The 14,930-nt window shown below is 38.4% G+C and overlaps 1 long non-coding RNA gene across 1 annotated transcript in view; it reads left to right on the top strand.

The window, feature by feature from the left end:
• The first annotated feature begins 1,049 nt into the window (after positions 1 to 1,049).
• The window catches only part of LOC121444367, a 52,518-nt gene continuing 38,637 nt past the window's right edge, over positions 1,050 to 14,930 (top strand). Inside the window, exons 1-2 of the long non-coding RNA XR_005973783.1 lie at positions 1,050 to 1,128; positions 2,409 to 2,480. This is a non-coding gene — a long non-coding RNA (uncharacterized LOC121444367). The remainder of the gene's footprint in view (positions 1,129 to 2,408; positions 2,481 to 14,930) is intronic.

Below are 14,930 nucleotides of genomic sequence, written 5' to 3'. Positions count from 1 at the left end.
TTATATTTCTCCCTTCCTTTCCCTCTGTCCAAACTGTCTCATATGTCCTTCCAATTCGGGACTCTTTTTTCACTAGTTGTTATTGCATGCATATATGTATATTGATAGTAGGTATATATTTCTAAATAGGACCTGTTCATTCTCTATAATGTTACTTGTATGTATATTTTCAGAGTTGACTATTTGGCACTGGGCAACCAGTTGGTGGGCTCTTCCCTGTGGAATATGATTTCTTCTGCTCTTAGCTTTTCTTAGTTGCTTGTAGTTCTTTGTGTAGGGTTGAGATTTCATGGATTTTTTTTTCCCAGTGCAGTTTGCCATGTTCATTGGTGTCATCCTTTTTCAGTGTCTGGGGTGTCATGTTGGTGAGGCTTTATGGGTGTGGCTTCTGATATTACTAAGAGACACAATCTCACAGCAAATTCCTTGATCCTTTGACTTTTACAATCTTTATGTCCTCATCTTCCCTATGCTCCCTGTACCATTACAGAAGGCCCCCCTTGACTCAGGATGTATTTATTATATATTTATTTATTTATTACCATATTTGTGATTCTGTATATAGACTGAAATTTTGGGTACTTTCTTTCTAATTTTGACGGTATATACGAGAATGTAGTTCCCCAAATTTACTCTTACTGGAGTTTCCTTTTATAAGCAAAGTTCACTGATACTTCCTATTTGGTAAAGCAATTTCAGGTATATTTAATGATGCACTCCCTTCTGCCACACCAGTGAAATGAGGAGCGGGTACCATTTCCCCCGTCTTTACTTAAATGAACCATTGTTTCTCTCCACAAGGACAATGTAACTTTGCTCAGCACAATAGATAGAGCGGACAAATAATGTACAGCCTAGGGCCTCAACTGCCAGCCAGTTTTCCCAGAGAAGTAAGTGGGAACAGGGCTTAGGCTCTAGGGATTTTTTGCAAAGCCACAAAAACTGATTGCCATATTGCTTCCCAGTTATTTATCTAGAGAAAACAGTCATATACAGGTTATAAAGGCATGGACTCTAAATGGCGATTTCTTGGCCTCAGTTCCAGATTCTACCATATATGAGATTAAAATCCTTGGGACGCTGTTGAACCACTGCTATCTATGAAATCATGGAGACTATACTTGTCAGGTAATTTCCTTTGGGAGGGATTAAATTAGTTGTTATAAAGTAGTCCAGAATTAAATATTAGTGACGATACTCTAGGTCAGAAATTTTATTTTTGCAAGAGCCATAGTTACATAACATCTATATGTGTTAGGCATTGATCCAAAGTCATTGGAGGTTTGAGAGCAAGTCCACAGCTTGTTAGTGAACACAGTTTAAAAGCTTAGCATTTTAAAAAGTTTTATGTAAAGGATGCTGGCTCTGATTAGCAGAACCATAGATGATGCATCCAGGCATGAAGTAGGACATATCAGATTAATTTGGTGTAATCAGGAAGAGTATATCCAAATAAATGAGTCAACATTGCATTGAAACCTTAATGCTTAGTGGGCGTTATGCAATGGAAAAGGAAAAAGGTTGCATACAAATAGATGTTTGCAGAGCTGAAAGCCAAAATGAACAGACTCCTAGTGGTTTCAGTGATTGGAAACTATTCTGTCTATGGGCCAAATTTTAGTTCCTTTATCAGTGTGATATGAGGATCGTGAGGCACACAAGAGTTTTTAGTTTCTAATACTATATATACTGTATAGTCACATCATAATTTATTATACTATAACCCACTGCTTAAACGCATTTGCTTGCTTTTAAAAGCAACAGTCCGTACACATTTATGCACTTATCTACTTATTTGTATTTCTAGTCCCAGAATTAGTGGTTTGCATGGTTTTGTACATGTAAATCATGGTACAAATATCCAGGCTTAATTCCTTGAATAGTTGTGTCCTTTCTTAGTAAGCATTACCAGCAGTGAATGGATAGTATGTTTTTCACCACATCTTTGCCTTCCCTAAACATTAAATGTATATATAATACATTAGCAATCTCATGGGTAAGCTAGAACATCTTCTTGTTATTTTATATGCAATTAGCATAAATAAAGTACACATACTAAAATTGCACAATTTTATGCATTTTAACTTATGCATGTAACTGTTAATAGAGTTAAGATAATCATTGCATTCTTTTAGAATATTTTTATTACATTTGTTTAGTGGGGGTGCACACATGTTGCAGCATGCTAATGGAGGCCAAAGAACATCCCTCAGGAATGGTTTTTTTCCCTCCACTATGGGGGACAACGGGGATTGAACTCTGGTTCCCAGGCTTGGAAGCAAGCATCTTTATTCAACCTGCTGAACCATCTCAGCAGCCCAATCGTTATATAGTTCATCATCGAATTTCTTCATGCTTTGTTATAACTGTATCCCTTGTTGCTTTTCTCCACCCTTCCTCCATCCTAGGCACAGTTACCAGCTTTCTATCACAAGAGATTACATTACATTTCCTGTCATTTATGGAAATAAATTCAAACAGTAAGTGCTTTCCTAGCTTTTAGAATTTTTAAATTGTCTTGATTTATCATGCAAAGTAATGGGGTTCATAGTTTCATTGGCATAACTTTATACATATATGCCATTTTATTTTGTTCTTTTTTCTTTTAATATTTCAATTGTTTTTAAATTTCTGATGTTATAGTATTATTATGTTTCTCCCTTCCCTTTCCTCCCATATACCACTCCCTCCATACCCTCCCATATACCACTCCCTGCTTGTCTTTGAATCCATAGCCTCTTTTTTCACTAATTATTATCGCACGCCCCCCACTCCGTTACCCACTGCTTTCCTCACTCTTGCTTTCCACTCCGTCCTCCTGAAATACTTCTTCCTCCTTTTGTGCTATATATTGTCCCCTCTTGTTCCATACTCATCCCTCCCTTTATACACCTTTCTCCTCATAATCCTCTCTCTACTTTCATTTGTATATATATATATATATATATATATGTATGTATGTATGTATATATTGCATAGACATTTAAATTTAGGTTTTGCATATGACAGAAAACTAAAGTGGTATTTATTTTTCTTTTTCTTATTTTGTTTAACCTGATGATCTTCAGTTTCAACCATTTTCTTGAAAATATCATTTTATTCTTCTTTATGGCTGAGTAAAATTCCATTGTGTGTGTGTGTGTAGTAGTAGTAGTAGTAGTAAATTTTCTTTATCTGCTCCTCTCCTGGTGCATATCAAACAACAATAAGTAATGAAATAAGCAATAAATATGTGCGAGTATATCTGTGGCAGGACGTAGAGTCCTTAAGGTTCAGGAGGACTAATTTGATTCTTTTGGGGAACCTGCATACTGCTTTGCAAAGTATCTACATCACTTTATACCTCCACCAGGGTTTCTTCCACTTTTTTCACAATCTCATCATACGTATTTCTTCCTTTGGCCAATAAATAGGGATTTACAAAAAACAAACAAACAAAAAACCCCAAAACAAGACTTAGTCTTGCTAAGTAGTCCTGGCTTTGAAGGGGTGCTCTTTCTGTCTCAGACTCCAAACTGCTGAGATTAAAGGCATTAACTACCACACCCAGACTGATAATAAGTCTTTTTTCCTTGTTTGAATGATTTCACTCATCATTTTTCTTTTGTTTTTGTCCTGAATGACACATCAATATACAGATGAGGTACACTTTGATTAAGCAGCCGCCCGTGCATAAACATTTTAACTATTTGCAGTTTGGCACTGTAATAAAAACCAAGTGACAAGGGCACCAGCATGCTTTTACTTTTAAATAAACAAAATATTTTTCTTTTTAATTTATTAATTTTATTAATGTATTTTGTTCTTTGACAATTGTGAATGTCTCTTTATCTTATTTATTATTACTAGTGTGTGTTGTGTGTATGATTTGTATAGGCACACTCATACCATGGCACACATGAGGAGGTCAGGGAACAATTTGTGCAGTCAGTTCTCTTCTTCTGCCTTTATGTGGGCTCTAGGGATCAAACTAGGGTTATCAGACTTTCACAGCTAGTGTTTTTATTCACTGAACCATCTTTCTGGCCCTTTTTAAATTAAAAGTGTAAGTTAGTATACAGCATGATGGGTTCATTATGGCATTTTCATACATACTTTTTTTATCCACCTCCTTCTCCTAATGCTTTTGCAGTCCTGCCACTTCCCTCTGACTAGTTCCCTTTCTTTCCTCTTAGTTTTAACCCCTTACTTTTAAGCCATGTAAATTCCATTACCTTTTCTTTTTCCTTCTTCTTCCCTCCCTTAAAATATCTTCTTCCAGTCAAATGTGGTGATACATTGGAATTCCAGCCCTTAAGAGAGGAAGGTAGGAAGATCACAAGTTCAAGGCCAGCATGGGCTTCATGAAAACCTCAAAAACAAAACAAAGACCCATGAGATGCCTCTGTTAAGAAAGGGTCTTTTTTTATTATTTAAATTTATTTATTTATTAAGGATTTCTGCCTCGTCCCCGCAACCGCTTCCCATTTCCCTCCCCCTCCCCCGATCAAGTCCCCCTCCCTCATCTGCTCGAAGAGCAATCAGGGTTCCCTGACCTGTGGGAAGCCCAAAGACTGCCCACCTCTATCCAGGTCTCGTAAGGTGAGCATCCAAACTGCCTAGGCTCCCACAAAGCCAGTAAGTGCAGTAGGATCAAAAACCCACTGCAATTGTTCTTGAATTCTCAGTATTCCTCATTGTCCGCTATGTTCAGCTAGTCCGGATTTATCCCATGCTTTTTCAGACCTAGGCCAGCTGGCCTTGGTGAGATCCCAATAGAACATCCCCATTGTCTTAGTGTGTGGGTGCAACCCTCGTGGTCCTGAGTTCCTTGCTCGTGCTCCGTCTCCTTCTGCTCCTGATTTGGACCTTGAGATTTCTGTCCGGTGCTCCCATGTGGGTCTCTGTCTCTGTCTCCTTTCATCGCCTTCAACGGAAGAATGGATGAAGAAAGTATGGAATATATACATATTAGAGTATTACTCAGCAGTAAAAAACAAGGACTTCTTGAATTTTGCATACAAATGGATGGAAATAGAAAACACTATCCTGAGTGAGGTAAGCCAGACCCAAAAAGAGGAACATGGGATGTACTCACTCATATTTGGTTTCTAGCCATAAATAAAGGACATTGAGCATATAATTCATGTTCCTAGAGAAGCTAAATAAGAAGGTGAATCCAAAGACAAACACATAGGCATCCTCATGAATATTAACCTTCATCAGGCGATGGAAGAAAGGGTCTTGAGGCCAAGCCTGACAGTCTGGGACTCACATGGTGGAAGGAGAGAACAGACTCCCGCAGGTTGTCCTCTGATGTCCGCATACTCACATGTACACTAACACACACAAAACAAAATAAATAAATGTCAACATTTAAAACCCCAGAAAAACAACCAAAAGAACCCCAAACAAAGTAAAACTCACAAAATCCTTTTTCCCCTTCTCAAGATCCCTTCACTTATCTCCCTCCTACTCCTGCTGCTGATCACTCTTCTCAACTAGTCCCCCTCGTGTGTGTGTGTGTGTGTGAGAGAGAGAGAGAGAGAATGTGTGTGTGTGTGAATGTGTGTGTGTGAGAGAGAGAGAGAGAATGTGTGTATGTGAATGTGTGTGTGTGTGTGTGTGTGAGAGAGAGAGAGAGAGAGAGACAGAGAGAGAGAGAGAGAATGTGTGTGTGTGAATGTGTGTGTGTGAGAGAGAGAGAGAATGTGTGTATGTGAATGTGTGTGTGTGTGTGTGAGAGAGAGAGACAGACAGAGAGAGAGAGAGAGAGAGAGAGAGAGAGAGAGAGAGAGGGAGAGAGAGAGAGGTTAATTAGGGCTATTCATATAGCATGGGTAGGTTATTTTCTGGAGCATGAACAATTTACTAGAGGCTAAGCAGCCATTAACTGTCAGTAGGTCCTCAGTCAGAGGTGAGGGCCTCCCAAGCCCTTCACCTATCCACGACAGAATGTTGAAGAGCTCCACCTTGTGTAAGTAACCATAGCTACTGTGTACATGATGACAAAAGCCATATCCTATGTAGAAAACAGCATTCATAGCACTCCTCCGCATCTTCCAGATTTTACAGATTTTCCACCTTGTCTTCCACAGTATTTCCTGGGCCTTGAAAGAGTTTAGATAGATGTCCTTTTAAAGGGTGATCACTCAACAGTGCCTTATTCTGACTATTTTGACCAGTTGTGAGTCTCTGCATTCACCATCACACACAGACTCTATGCCCAAGGCCAAGAGTGGCACTAATCTGTGGGTATAGACATAATGATTTAGAAGGCAGCTTAAAGAAACACAAATTTAGCAAATCAATAGTAATAGATTTTCCCTAAGGGCCTGTGATCTCCACAGCCATTGACTTTAAGCCAGGTTGCAGCATCAGACATGAATTCCTTCCAGTGGAGCAGACCTCAAATCCAATCAAAAAATGGTCAGTTATCCTCAAACTAGTTATTAAAATAACTGGAAGGAACTCATGTATGATGGTGTAACCTTGGTTTAAGGTCTACCCTTCGCTAGAAAGGTCATAGATCTTAGAGTCGGACCTATTACTGCCATTTACACAAACCAATATAATTTCTAAATATTTTATAAATATTTATCCTTATTGTCACAATCATCAAAGAAGTTTCTTTTTGCAACAGAGACTATTACAAAGATCCACAACTGGTCAAAATGCAGAGAACAACAGACCATGGGTGTCCAAACCCATATATATATCCAAGATGCACATAACAAATATAGTAATTGTGTTGGTACAATGGATGGCAGATAGGGGCACTTGCTGCCAAGTCTGATGGCCTGAATTTGGTCCCTAGGATCCACATAGTGAAAGTAGGGGGTTGATTTCCCCAGGTTGTCCTCCGACTTCCACACAAGCAGACACACACACACACACACACACACACACACACACACACACACGAGATGGGGGTGTAAATATAAAGGCACCACGGTAATGGCCATAATCTAGGAAATGGAACTTTCCACATAAAGGACATTTGTAGAAAAGTAAATCCGTTTCTATAGAAATACTGAATATCACTGAGACAAGAAACCTCCAAGTCAAATGCCTTCAATTTTTAAGTGGAAGTAGCTGAAGCTTGGTTCCAATTTCCCCTACAAACTCTAATGAATACTAAAACTGACTGGTTGCCAGGAATTGTGCAGAACTAATGGCCATCCAAGAGACAACCATGAACGGTTCTTACTTTTTAGAATTTCACATTGTCGACACAGGTAGACATCTTGATGATGTTCTTTATTTTTATTTTAAATTAACTTTTAAGTTAGCATGCAACATAATGAATTTCATTGGGACTTTTTCTTATGTGTGTGTCATTATACCTTGTTCTTATTTGTCTCTACCTCCCACTTCTTTTAAAAACATTTTTATTAATGTTTTGAGAATTTAAGACAATGTATTTTGTTGTGTGTGTGTGTGTGTGTGTGTGTGTATGTGTGTGTCTGTGTATGTGGTTTTTGAGACAGAAGTTTCTCTGTGTAGCTCTGGCTGTCCTAGAACTCACTCGGTAGACCAAGCTGGCCTTGAACTCACAGATATGCACCAGCCTCTGCCTCCCGAATACTGAGATTAAAGGCGTGTGCTACCACTGTCTGGCTTTATTATTATTATTATTATCATTATTATTTTCATATAATGTATTTTAACCATATTCACTCCCCACTCATCCTCATGGCTCTTAACAGGTCCATCCCCACCTCCCTACCCCCCACTTCATGTCTTCTTTTTAAAAATAATAACTCACTGAGTTCAATTTGTGCTTCATGTATACTCATGGATGGGGGCCATCTGCCGAGTGTGGTTAACTTACACTCTTAAAGAAAACTGATTCTCCCTCCCACTAGAAGGCATCAGCTGTCAAGAGCCCATTAGTTAGGGGTTGGCCCTCTGGATCCTCCCAGCGCCCCATGCTGGAATGTTGACTGCCTTGATTTGTTCAGACAGTCACAGCTGTGTGAGTTCCTGAGTGCATTCGTCCTGTCATGTCCAGAGGACACTGTGTCATTCCAGTCCTACCTGGCTTCGGCCCTTATCATCTTCCTTCCACTTTCTTCCTCCATGGCCAGCTCTGAGCTTTTAGCAGGGTGGTAATAGAGCTGTCCGATCTGTGGTTCTGCAGTACACACATTTATTCTCTGCACTTTGACTGATTGTAAGCTTCTTTGTTAAGCACTGTCCACTGCACAAAGAAACTTCTCTGATGAGCTCTGAGAGCCACACCTACCTATGGGTATATAGATATGAATTTCAATTTACCCTACTCTTCCTGAACCTCTTTCCCTTAAATGGCCCCCTTTGCTTTCTTGCTATATGTATTTTACTATCATCTCCATGCCTCCTCTACTCCTCTATCGCCTCCTTTAAGATACTTTCTTCCTACAATACAGTCCCCTTTTTAGTTTCAACACACACACTTAGATCTGGATTCCACATCTGAGAGAAACAATGTTGTACCTTACTTATAGTCATCTGTGCACAAGGCTTTTTGTACCTCTAATTTCCGTAAGACTTTGAATGTAGTTCTTGAAATCCCTCTTTCAGATAAGGAAATGAAGGAAAGAATTTAAGAAAGTAAGTGGCAGCCAGGCTGTGGTGGCCCATGCTTTTAATCCTGAAAACGAAAAACAGAAAGAAGGAAGGAAAAAAGGAAGGAAGGAAGGAAGGAAGGAAGGAAGGAAGAAAGGAACTAAGTGGCAAATTAGTAAGTAGCAAAGCTAGGGCTCCCATCTAGGTTGTGAAAGAAAAACAAAAGAAAAGAAAAGAAAAAGGCCCAGCTCTTTTCAGGTTCTATTCCGGCTCTATACTGGTAATATTTCACTAAAATGACACGCTCAGTGGTAGGTGTCACTTACCTCAGAGCAGTTAATAATCTTCCTTACCCTTCAGAGCATTATTGAATGTCTCTCCGTTTTGTTTCTGTCCGTGCTCCTGGAGTCTCCTGTCTTTCCGTTCTGCCACAGCCATCATCAGTTTTTAGTGGAGCTAATGTGTTTGCATGTTTTCCCAGCTGCTTGACAATGAGATAAGAGCTCATATCCAGCCTGAGAGATTTCAGAGCTATCTGTTTACTCAGCAGAACTTCAAACATACCACTCAGTATTCACGATGAGACATGTTCTTTGCTTGAAAAATAGCAGTGACCCTTATTTGATCCTTTATAATAACATACAGTATATTATTAAAGATAGGCCGCTGCATCTCTCCTAGTCTTTTTTGGACCCTATGAAGTATGCATTAGTCAGAGTAGTGAAGCCTGGATGCTGTGTGGTTTTTACTCATACAAACACTCCTAAGGATGTTCCGCGTCAAGAAGCTTTTCTGAACATCTCTCCTTCTAACAGAAAACATTACCTAGTTTCCTTACAACCCATACAATGACTACATTCGACCTTACTGAACTGTACTTGAGAAATGAAGAGAGAAATAGTCACAATGGGCTGTCTCACACTGTTTATGCTACAGATAATGCACATCACTTATGCTCATATGTCATTGGACGGAAGATGGGCCCTGCATTTCTCCTAGAACCAATATGGAAATGTTGCTTGGCTATGTGACTAGCTGTCAGTGAGCCTAACTGCCTGAGCCTTGTAGAGGGTTTTTTTTAAAGATTTATTCATTTTTTATATATACAGTGTTCTGCTTGCATACCAGAAGTGGGCACAAGATCTCATTATAGATGGTTGTGAGCCACCATGGGGTTGCTGGGAATTGAACTCAGGACCTCTGGAAGTGCAGTTAGTGCTCCTAACCTCTGAGCCATCTCTCCAGTTCCCCTTGTAGAGGTTTTTGTGTTTCATCTGTGCCCTTGTTTTAGAGCCTTCCGCTTGGAGTTCATGTGCACTTCCATGTCAGTCTTCTACTTCCCCATCAAGAAGGCGGCTCCTGGCCCATTGAATGCAACCCTGAAGGCTTCTCAGGCAGGCAGGCAGGCAGGCAGTGATACTGATGTAGTCAAGGGCACCATTTCAGTCATCAGTGAAATGTCAGGACAGGTGAGCTCTGTAGATATAGGGAAGGCTTGAGCCCTCTTAGTTTCTTCGTGTTTGTTTTCAACTGGCTTCTCTTTAAATGAGTCCCTCACTCACACAGTGATCAGCGCTCATATATAGGCTTATGTTATACTCTTTAAAAACTTATTTTTTAGTATTTAAAGAATGAGAACTATGATTTTATAGTTTAAATAACCAGTTATAAGAGTGGTCTGGGATATGACAGGCATTACAAATGTTTCATTGATTGTTTTATTTTTATTGTACTATTGATAGGAAAATTATCCTGTCCCACTTAGAGCTCATATGGCAAGCATGTTAAGAAGTAACATATGTGTGTGCTGTATATCCCAAGTACTCTTCAAATTCTTAGAAGCTGCTTCTTCTAAATATGTGGCTATTTACTTATGATTCATTTCAACCTCAAGTAGCTCATTTCCTACTTTGGTTATTCTTCAGATCGTATAAATCTTTCACCTTTTACTACTTCTTCATACTTAAGGAAAAACTTCCAAAATTTCACTAATTTTTAAAACCACTGTCAAAGTACTTGTTATATTTGTTCAGCACCCACACATTTTTAAAAATTTATTTTTAATTAAATATTATCTAACCCCATGTTTTCCAGACTCCCTCTAAAATTTATGACCTCTTTTTCTTTACTTATTATTGTGTAAGCTGGGTATAGTGGTGCACACCTTTTATCCCAGCACTTGGGAGGCAGAAGCAGGCGGATCTCTGTGAGTTCAAGGTCAGCCTGGTCAACAGAGCAAGTTCCAGGACAGTCAGGGTGATTACACAGAAAAACTCTGTCTCAAAAAATGAAAAAAAACCATTATGTATATATGAATAGACATATAAATACAACCTGCTGGGTCAATTTTGTATTACTTGTGTATGATTTTAGGTCTGAGCACGTGGTATTGGGTAACCAACCATTCTGAATTCATATGTGAAACTATCTTACTGTGTCCAGAAAATACTATTTTCTTGTAGTCATCACCACTTCTGGCTCTTCCAATAGGGAACTACAACTAGTCAGGGTGCTGAGAATAAGACACTCCAGGATTCTCAGTCCTAAATGAGACATCTATATCATACCCCTCCTCCCAAGGCTTGGCTCATTGTGGAAGACAGAGTGGAAAGATTGTAGGAGTCAGAGAAAAGGAAGGAGAAAAGGAAGGAAGGAAGGGAGGGAGGGAGAGAGGGAGGAAAGGAAGGAAGGGAGGGAGGAAAGGAAGGAAGGAAAGAAGGAAGGGAAGACATGCTTTTTTAACTTTTGTTTGAAACTTTTCTATCCTATTTTTAATTTTTGCAACAATACTTAAAATAATTTTTTGTTTTTAATAATCTTCCACAGGTATTTGATATACCTTAAGGTAAATTATACTTAAAATTTGTTAGTTCACTTATACTTTAAAATTTTGCATTATCTGAAAGTTCATAAATGTCAATCTGTTAGAGATGCCCTCAACACACTCCTAATATTGATTTGCCAGTCACAGTAGGGAGGTCACAATAGTAAAACTTATTTAACTACTTGGATGGAGCTGGGAATGTAACAGAAAGTATACTTTTCAGCAAGGGTTTAGTGGATACCTTTATAATTCCAAGTTGTTTTTAGAAATCTTACTTCATTCTATTTCTTGCTGTGTAAAATTATCACAATGCTAAAAGAATGCTTGTCCATCCCCATCTTGTCTCAGTTGGGGGAGTTATCTGCCATAACATATTGCATCTGCAAATGATAGGAAGTATGGTGTTCTAGTTCATTGGCAAGGAATCCAGTCTTGGACTATACGTTTAGATCTGTATTTACATTGTTATAAGTTTATATATTAACTTACTATCAATAAATTTTGCACAATTATTTATGATTTTCTACTTAGTAGATTTTTGTGCTCTGTGATTATACATAGATTTATTTTTTCCTTTCCAATTTGAATCACCATTTACTATTTTTCTTACCTGATTGATCTGCCTAGTACTTCCACTATAATGTTTGTATTATGCATGGATCTTTTCTTTGTTCCCAATGTTAAGGTAAATCATTTTTGGTTTCTACTTCTGAGCATGGGTGCTACTTATAGATTTTTATCATTAAGAGTCTGAGTTCTTTAAACATTTGGTACAATTCAGCCAGGTACAATTCACACCTGCAGTTCCAGCACTTGAGTGGCAGAGGATCTTGAGTTCCTGGTCAGCCTGGTCTATAAACAAGGGCCTGTCTTGATAAGATTTGAAAATTTCAACAGTGATGCCAAATGAGCCCCAGTTTGTCTTTGATGCAGGGTCCCTGACTACTAATTCAGTCTCCTTATCCTGGGTGTATTTAGATGTTGGGTGTCTTCTTTTAAAGACCTGGTGCATTTCCAGAAATTCACCCATTGGGATGAGTAATATTACTAAAAATTATCTAAAAGTGAGGGTAGAGCCTACAGTGAATTGTAGTAATAACTCTCCTTTCATCAATGTTATTTCCGTAATATCAGTAACAATATCCCAAATTTTAATTTTAGTATCCTTAGCAAATCTGTCGGTCTTCTGTCTTTAAAGAAATAAATTGGGCATTTATTATTTCTAATGTTTTAGTGTTATCCATTTTATCTAACACCACTCTAATGTTCATTATTTTCTTCTTGCTAGCCTTGGTTTTAGTTTGATTTTATCTTTAGAATTTCTTGAGGTGCATTGTTAGGTTATTTTAAAAATATTTCTGCTTTTAAATATTGGCATATTCTGCTATAAATTTTCCACTAATATTGCTCCAGTATATCTCATAAATTTTAGCATGTTATGTTTCCATTTCCATTCATCTCTAAGTGTCTTAGTTACCTTACCATTCCTATCATAAAACACCATGACCATGGCAACTTAGAGAAGAGTTGATTTGGGGCTCACAGTTTCAGAGGGGTAGAGTCCATGACCATCATGGTGGGAAACAAGAAAGCATATGGACAGGCACAGTTCTAGAGTAGTAGCTGAGAGTTCATCTTAATCCACAAGCAGGATGCAGGGGTTGCTAACTGGGAACTGCATGAGCCTCTTGAAACTTCAAAGCCTTTGCCCCCGTGACTCACCTCCTCTGACAAGGGCCCAACTTCAAATCCTTCCCAAACAGTTTCACCAACTGAGGACCGAGTATAAAAATATATTAGCCTATGGGGGTCATTATTATTCAAACCACCACATAAATAATTTCTCATTTTATTGTGATTTCCATTTTTGATCTCTTGGCTATTTGTTTGTTTAAATTCCATGGATTGGCAAAATTTCCAGCTTCTTATTATTAATATGTAGTTTCATTCTCCTATACTTAGAAAAGACACCACATATAGTGCTAATGTTTGTAACCTTACTGAGACTTATTTAGTGACTTAGAAGTTTATCCCAGAGAATGTGATGTAGCTTAAATTCTAATTGATCTTAATAATGAAAACCCGGAGTAAGATATTAGAACGTGAAAGCTGAAAGATCAAAGAAGCAGAGCAGCCAGTCACTACTTCTTACCTCTACTGAATCCTCAGACCAAAGTGGGTAATAACCTGTCTCCAGGAATCCTCAGACTGAATGCCTAAGCTCCTGTCTCTTCCTGCCTTATATTCCTCTCTCTGCCCAGCTATATCCCTCTGTCTCCACCTTCCTAGTACTGGCACTAAAGGCCTGTGATCCCAAGTGCTGAGATCACCTTTGTGTGAGCTGTTTCTCTTTTAGACAGATTCAGTCTTGTGTAGCCAAGGGTGGCCCTGAACTCACAGAGATCCTCCTGCCTCTACCTCCTGAATGCTGGGATTAAAGTTGTGTGCCATCATTGCCTGGCCTCTATGGCTAAGTAGTGACACACTCCACACTCTGCTCCTCGGGCAAATTTTATTTGTTATATCACAAACAAAATATCACCGCAATGTTCCATATATCTGAAGTATAGTTGCTGTATAATTTTGTTCAAATTCTCTGTGTGTCTGTTATATCAACTATTGAAAACAGAGTACTTAAATCATAAGTACTTATTGTATCACTGTCTATTTTTCTCTTGTATTCTGGCAGTTACTGCTTAGTACTTCAGGGACTTTTTGATTGGTGAATATATGTTTATGACTGTTTTATCTTCTTGATGAATTAATCACTTTATTATCACATGAAATCCTTCTGTTTCCTGTAAATTACTCTAACTTAAATATTATTTTCTCTGATATTATGGTGATCCATCTTTTTTCTTTGTGTCTTTTTAAAAAGGCTTTTTTAAAATCGTACGCATATGTGTATGTCAGTATGTACATGCATATGTGTACAGATGCCCATGGAGATCAACAGATCTTAGGGAGTTGGAGTTATAGACAGTAGTGCCAGTGTGGATGCTAGCAGCTGAACTCCAGTGCTCTGAAAGAGTATTAAGTGTTCTTAATTGCTGAGCCATCTCTCCTGCCAAAGTGGCTTCTTTAGTTTTTTTTAATTATACTTTATTTATATTGGGGGGGCATGTATGTGCCATGGCATGTGTGTGGAAGCCAGAGGACAATTTTCATGATTTGTTCTCTCCTTCAAAGAGTGGTTTCTGTGGATTAAATTTGGGTTGACAAGCTTGATAGCTGGTGCCTTTGCATGATAAGCCATCTTGCTGTCCTCTGTGTGTCATATACACTTTTTGTTCATAATTTCTGCTATCAATGCCTTCTTTAGTATTTATGTTTTATCTGTGTGCCACTTTGAGCCCCTTTTCATTTCCTTTGTGTACATTATTCAATTCCTTTGTGGGTCTCATGATACCTTCAACTTTGCTTAGATAACTCATAACCTCCCTTCCTATATAGTGTAGCTTCATTACCCATATGGTGTAATTATTTATGATTTGCCTTTCTGTGTATGGTTTATTCTCCATTTTCATCCATGTTCTCACAATTTGTGGAATGCCATCCTTTCATGGTGGAAACTATA

This window comes from Microtus oregoni, unplaced genomic scaffold, assembly GCF_018167655.1.
Source record: "Microtus oregoni isolate MIOR12 unplaced genomic scaffold, Mior012 000121F_ref0000216, whole genome shotgun sequence".
NCBI lineage: Eukaryota > Metazoa > Chordata > Mammalia > Rodentia > Cricetidae > Microtus > Microtus oregoni.
Note: the sequence above shows the minus strand (reverse complement) of the source record. Positions and strands in the feature narration are given on the sequence as shown.